Source organism: Amia ocellicauda, chromosome 7, assembly GCF_036373705.1.
Source record: "Amia ocellicauda isolate fAmiCal2 chromosome 7, fAmiCal2.hap1, whole genome shotgun sequence".
In the NCBI taxonomy this organism is placed as follows: Eukaryota; Metazoa; Chordata; class Actinopteri; order Amiiformes; family Amiidae; genus Amia; species Amia ocellicauda.
In genome coordinates, this window is record NC_089856.1 from 41,868,068 (window position 1) to 41,873,814 (window position 5,747).

The window sequence follows — 5,747 nt, forward strand, 5'->3', positions numbered from 1 at the left end:
CCGATGCGTGGACGGTTCACACGGAGGGGGTGCAACCTACCCTGACACGGCAGCCGCGGCCCGCCCACCCTGCGCCGTGATTGGCTGGCACCCTCGCCGGGCCTCCGCTCGGCCTCGGCTCTGCGTCGAGACTCGCCGGGCTCTGATTGGGCGGGCGTGGCGTCCATCGCGCCGCCACGCCCACAAGGAATCCTCTTGAAAAGTTAGGTGGCGCGGAAGCATAGTAAAGGCGTAGACGCCATTCAATACGCCAGTGTGTTATTTATAAATCCGCGGTTGTAAATCTCTGCAGTTTTTACATGAAGGGGTGTGGCTTTTTTTTTCGCCGCACAAATACTAAACCGAAGGTGATTAGGCATTCTCTTCTATAATCCCGTCTCATTAAATCTAGTTTTCAAAAATATCAGTGCGTGCATATTCCCCTTTTTCGCCATGCTGCTTTATTTTGCTTTCGTGTTTTTAGTTTTTATGATCTTGAGCAATGTTGCTTGTTCAAGCTTTTCAGTGCATATGAGTCCACATGTGCTGTCGTTTGCACTCCCGTTTTAATTGCATACACAATCATGCGTTTTTTCCCCCTTTCTATAACGCAATACAGCCGGTGACCTTCCGAAATTCAATCAGTCTCTGCAACAAGGTGGCGTGCCTGTCTGAAGACTGCTGACGGCTTTCAGGGAATCACGCCATCTGCACATTTCTGCGGAATCCCAGCATTTCATTCATTTTTAACTCCCTGTGCACATTTGTAGTCTGTGAAACGCGCCCCTTTCCATGTTTTTATTACTGGTAAAATGTGCCGACTGGCCCATCTTAAACACACACACACATACACATATCACACATGTAATAAATGTGCACTCGTATTTTCAACATCAATGTGACATTTAAATATTTTCTCATATAGTGAAGATGCGTGTTTTCTCTCTCGCTGTGTTGTAGCAACCCATTTATCTACCTTCATTTACGAACATAATCACAATTAAGAAAAGTAAATAACTTCATGCTTTTATTTTAAATAGGACATAATTTCCAAAATTTTAGTTGCTCAATGTCGCCGCCTACTGACATTACTCCCCCCCCCCCTTTTAGGTTGTTTTATATTAAAGGATGCAAATCATTACATTACATTATTTGTCATTTAGCAGATGCTCTTATCCAGGGCGACTTACATGTGTACCTATTAATACAGCTGGGCATAAATCATTTATCGTTATCTACTGATTTACACAACAACTCTAACTTTTACTTCACATATTACTTTATAAACGTGTGTGTTTAATCAATATCTGAACCGTACAGCTTGTTAAATAAATTGAAATACAAATGTTTATGACATATTACAGAATTCACACAATGAAGTGTTGAAAAGGAAAATATACTTAATTATTTTAAATAATGTTATAACTGATATTTAATAAGACAGAGACAAGTACTGGAAATCAGACCTGGACTAAGAGTCTAATTAAATGTATATTTCCTGAGTAGGCCACTGTTCTTATGTTGTAACACAGAGAGGACACCATATCATCTCTTGCCAAGGTCTACTTATGTGCGGTTTAAGATGACAGCTGTATGAAAACGATAGCCATATAGCCAACTACAAACCAGAGTGTTAATCAAGGATGGGGGGCTTGAATAAGACCACCAATAGTATCTTGGCAGTGACCAAAACGGTATTCATTATTGGAGTACAGTGTGCCATGTCTCTGACACGCATGGACTCTGGAGGGCAAGGGTCCAGGTACCAGGTGTCAGCATATTGGACGGGACACGGCCAATTCAAGACTCGTCCCTGTGAAGCGTATGGTATTGTTAACATGTAGCCATATAAAAGAAGAAAACAAATGCAGTGTCGAAGGATTTTGCGACTTCCAGCAGTCGCAGAGACGTAGGGACTTGTAGTTGAATGGCTGGTGGAGGCGAGGCCCTCGAACGCCTGCCAAAATACTGTAAAATGCAGCATCTTGTTGGCACAGGATGTGATAATATCAGAAGCAGCAGACCATATGGCTTCTGCAAAGCTTATCTGGGCTAATCTGGTGCAGTTCATGTTGATGGGTACAGAATTCACCAAGTGGCTGTGGATTAAATTAAACCTCTGAATTGTTGCTTCTTTGAGGAGGAAAACCACTTGGAAAAAAAGATGGAAATCCATTCCTCTGTATAACCTATTGTACAACCTTCACACGGACAGTAAATTAATTCACGGAAAACACTAATTGAATATGTAGGCTAGCAGACAAAACCTGAACAGTTCAAAAGGCAAGGCAAGGAGATTGGGAGATTATGTTCAAATGAGGATGCTTTGTCAGGGGTCACAACTTGAACTGCTTATGTTACACAGACTTTAAAATGCATCTGGAGCTATATTCATACAGCACTTCCCATCATGTTTACTACACATACAAGTGTCTTGTATAACAAAATGAAAAAGAAGAAAAAAAAAGGCATTTGGCATCCTTAAAGACTTATGTACATGTTCATTTGGTTGTTGTAGTGTAAGGAAAACACATTTAACCTTATTACAGAAGGAATGGTCCCAAAGCACGTTTCATTTAAGTCGACCTAATGCTTTTTTCTGTGTCAATTCCACAATGAAGTACATACATTACATTGATTGACTTCACCATATATATATATATAATTGAACACCTACACAAAAACAGTTGTTTGCTATTAAACTGAACCTTCCCAGTACTATACTCATCATTTTTACAACTATATTACACATCTAAGATACAAAGGTAAATGCTGACAAACCAGACTCAAAGTGATTTTAGTTGTAGACTTTACTAAACATAATGAGGAATGCCACCAACGTGCACATCAGCTATACCCCCAGGGTCTCGGTACACTCCAACTGCCTTTTTTCATCTTTTTTATTTTAAAGGATTCATTAGAATGAGGCTCCTACGCAATCACGATACTTTGTAGTAATATTTTGCCACTTTTAATATTTATAACCCTGTCATTTGATTGATTTATTATTTATATTTATAATTGCCATGTGATTTTAATATATAACTACAACATCCCATTTTATGTTGCGTTTTCACCATAAAAATAGTTTGCTTCCACATCTAAAAAAATAAAAAAATAAAAAGGAAATACTATTATAAGGTTATTTTTAAAGATCTCCAAATATTGTTTTAGCACTCTCTTAATGCCAAAAGCTTTCATTTTGGTAAAATACTGTATTTCAAAAAACATTATCAGTGAATCTATGAAATCTATCAATGCACTGGTTTAAAAGGTTAATACCTCATACCACATTATTACAAAGATTTTAAATTCCAACTATGCTTTTATACACATATTTATCAATAGTTTTACAAGGAATTTGAAAATAACAAAACAAAAAAAATAGGCAGTGCAATATGAGCAAAACGATTTCAAGGGTTTTCAGAGGTTATTCCGTTAACGCCAAGCTGTGTGACTGAATAAGTAACTAAACGAGAGCGATTAACTTGCAGGATAGAGTTGTGTATGTCAGAATGAAGGGGCTCATTTTAAAAACTAAATTCAATAACGTTATGCTGAGTTGCAGTCTACCAAAGCCTGTGATTAAGGGTCAGTGCTTCTGGCTCCTGATTTAAAGTCAGCAGTTACCCTTTCCTTGACCCAGTCCCTGGAGAATTGTCTAGGTCAGTATCTCAGAGGATGCGCTGCAATGTCATCCCGTGTTCTATTGATGCAGTGACAAAAGCAATGTGTTGCTCCACCTGAGTTTACACATCGAGCGCTGCTTACGATATCTCAAGACTGTGCTCTGCCCATCATACATTTCCCTTATCTGGAAACTGAATGGAGCTAATTGTGCTTTTGTTATTCGTACAACAAACAGTGCAATGGGGATACAACTCAAGAGCCAACTACATGCTTATTTGCAGAAAAAACATTAATAATTCATAGTCATGCTGATAGAATTATTTTCTAAAACCCAGCAGTATGCGTAGGTTTTATATTAGTCTGGTTATACAGGCTAGCAAGTGTAGTTTTCCATAACTATCCTTTTCTTTAATTTCTGGCAAATAAAGACAGGTTAGTTTTTCTCTCACCCACTTTAAACAAATGTTCATAATACTTGTGACACTGAAAACTGGTCCTGTAACCCACTGCCTGATGTACACATGAATGTTTTCAAAATTACAGTAATAGACAGTTACTGATTATCTGAGAAGGCTAAAAAGGACTAGCAGTTCAGTGTATTACCTGCGACCAGAATTAAGTAGTAATATATAAACACCGATCAGCCATAACATTATGACCACTGACAGGTGAAGTGAATAACACTGATAATCTCGTTATCATGGCACCTGTCACTGGGTGGGATATATTAGGCAGCAAGTGAACATTCTGTCCTCAAAGTTGATGTGTTAGAAGCAGGAAAAATGGGCAGCGTAAGGATCTGAGCGACTTTGACAAGGGCCAAATTGTGATGGCTAGACGACTGGGTCAGAGCATCAGCAAAACTGCAGCTCTTGTGGGATGTTCCCGGTCTGCAGTGGTCAGTACCTATCAAAAGTGGTCCAAGGAAGGAAAAGCGGTGAACCGACGACAGGGTCATGGGCGGCCAAGGCTCACTGATGCACGTGGGGAGCGAAGGCTGACCCGTGTGGTCCGATCCAACAGATGAGCTACTGTAGCTCAAATTGCTGAAAAAGTTCATGCTTGTTCTGATAGAAAGGTGTCAGAACACACAGTGCATCGCAGTTTGTTGCGTATGGGGCTGCGTAGCCGCAGACCAGTCAGGGTGCCCATGCTGACCCCTGTCCACTGCCGAAAGCGCCTACAATGGGCACGTGAGCATCAGAACTGGACCACGGAGCAATGGAAGAAGGTGGCCTGGTCTGATGAATCACGAGTTCAAGGTGTTGACTTGGCCTCCAAATTCCCCAGATCTCAATCCAATCGAGCATCTGTGGGATGTGCCGGACAAACAAGTCCGATCCATGGAGGCACCACCTCGCAACTTACAGGACTTAAAGGATCTGCTGCTAACGTCTTGGTGCCAGATACCACAGCACACCTTCAGAGGTCTAGTGGAGTCCATGCCTCGACGGGTCAGGGCTGTTTTGGCGGCAAAAGGGGGACCTACACAATATTAGGCAAGTGGTCATAATGTTATGGCTGATCTGTGTATATTTATACATTATAAATAGAGCAATTGTCCCCAAACCTGTCCCTGGGGCCTCATGTCATGGTTTGTGTTCCAGCTAAGCTTTCAATTACTTAATTGAAACCACAACTGAACAAACACTAACTTTTAACTAAACTAAAACAAAACTTTGACCAAAGGAAAACAATGAATCTGATTTAAGTGGCGGCTCATCTTTAGTAAATGTTTTATTCTACTTAAGAGACTGACTTCAATACAAACGATCACGTACGTATTCTCAATTTCCCACCTCTAAGCTTAACTTTTTTAAATGTAACTCTTCCCTAACATGTTTTTCATAGACACGTCGTGCATTGTAACAATAAGAACACTTCATAATTCGATGCATCAACAGCACATTACATACGAACTATGTATAGATAGCGTTTAAAATTCTTAAAATTAAGATCTGCCACAACATCAGAGCTAACACACACCATTGCAGCAACGTAATAACATTAGCTGGCATAATAAGTCTCTATTGAGTATTTATTTTGAGACGACTGCGGACGAATACACATGGACACGGGGAGTCTTGGCAGATTTGGGCTCTCGCTTCCTCAGCACGCACCTCCTGCGCAGGCACACT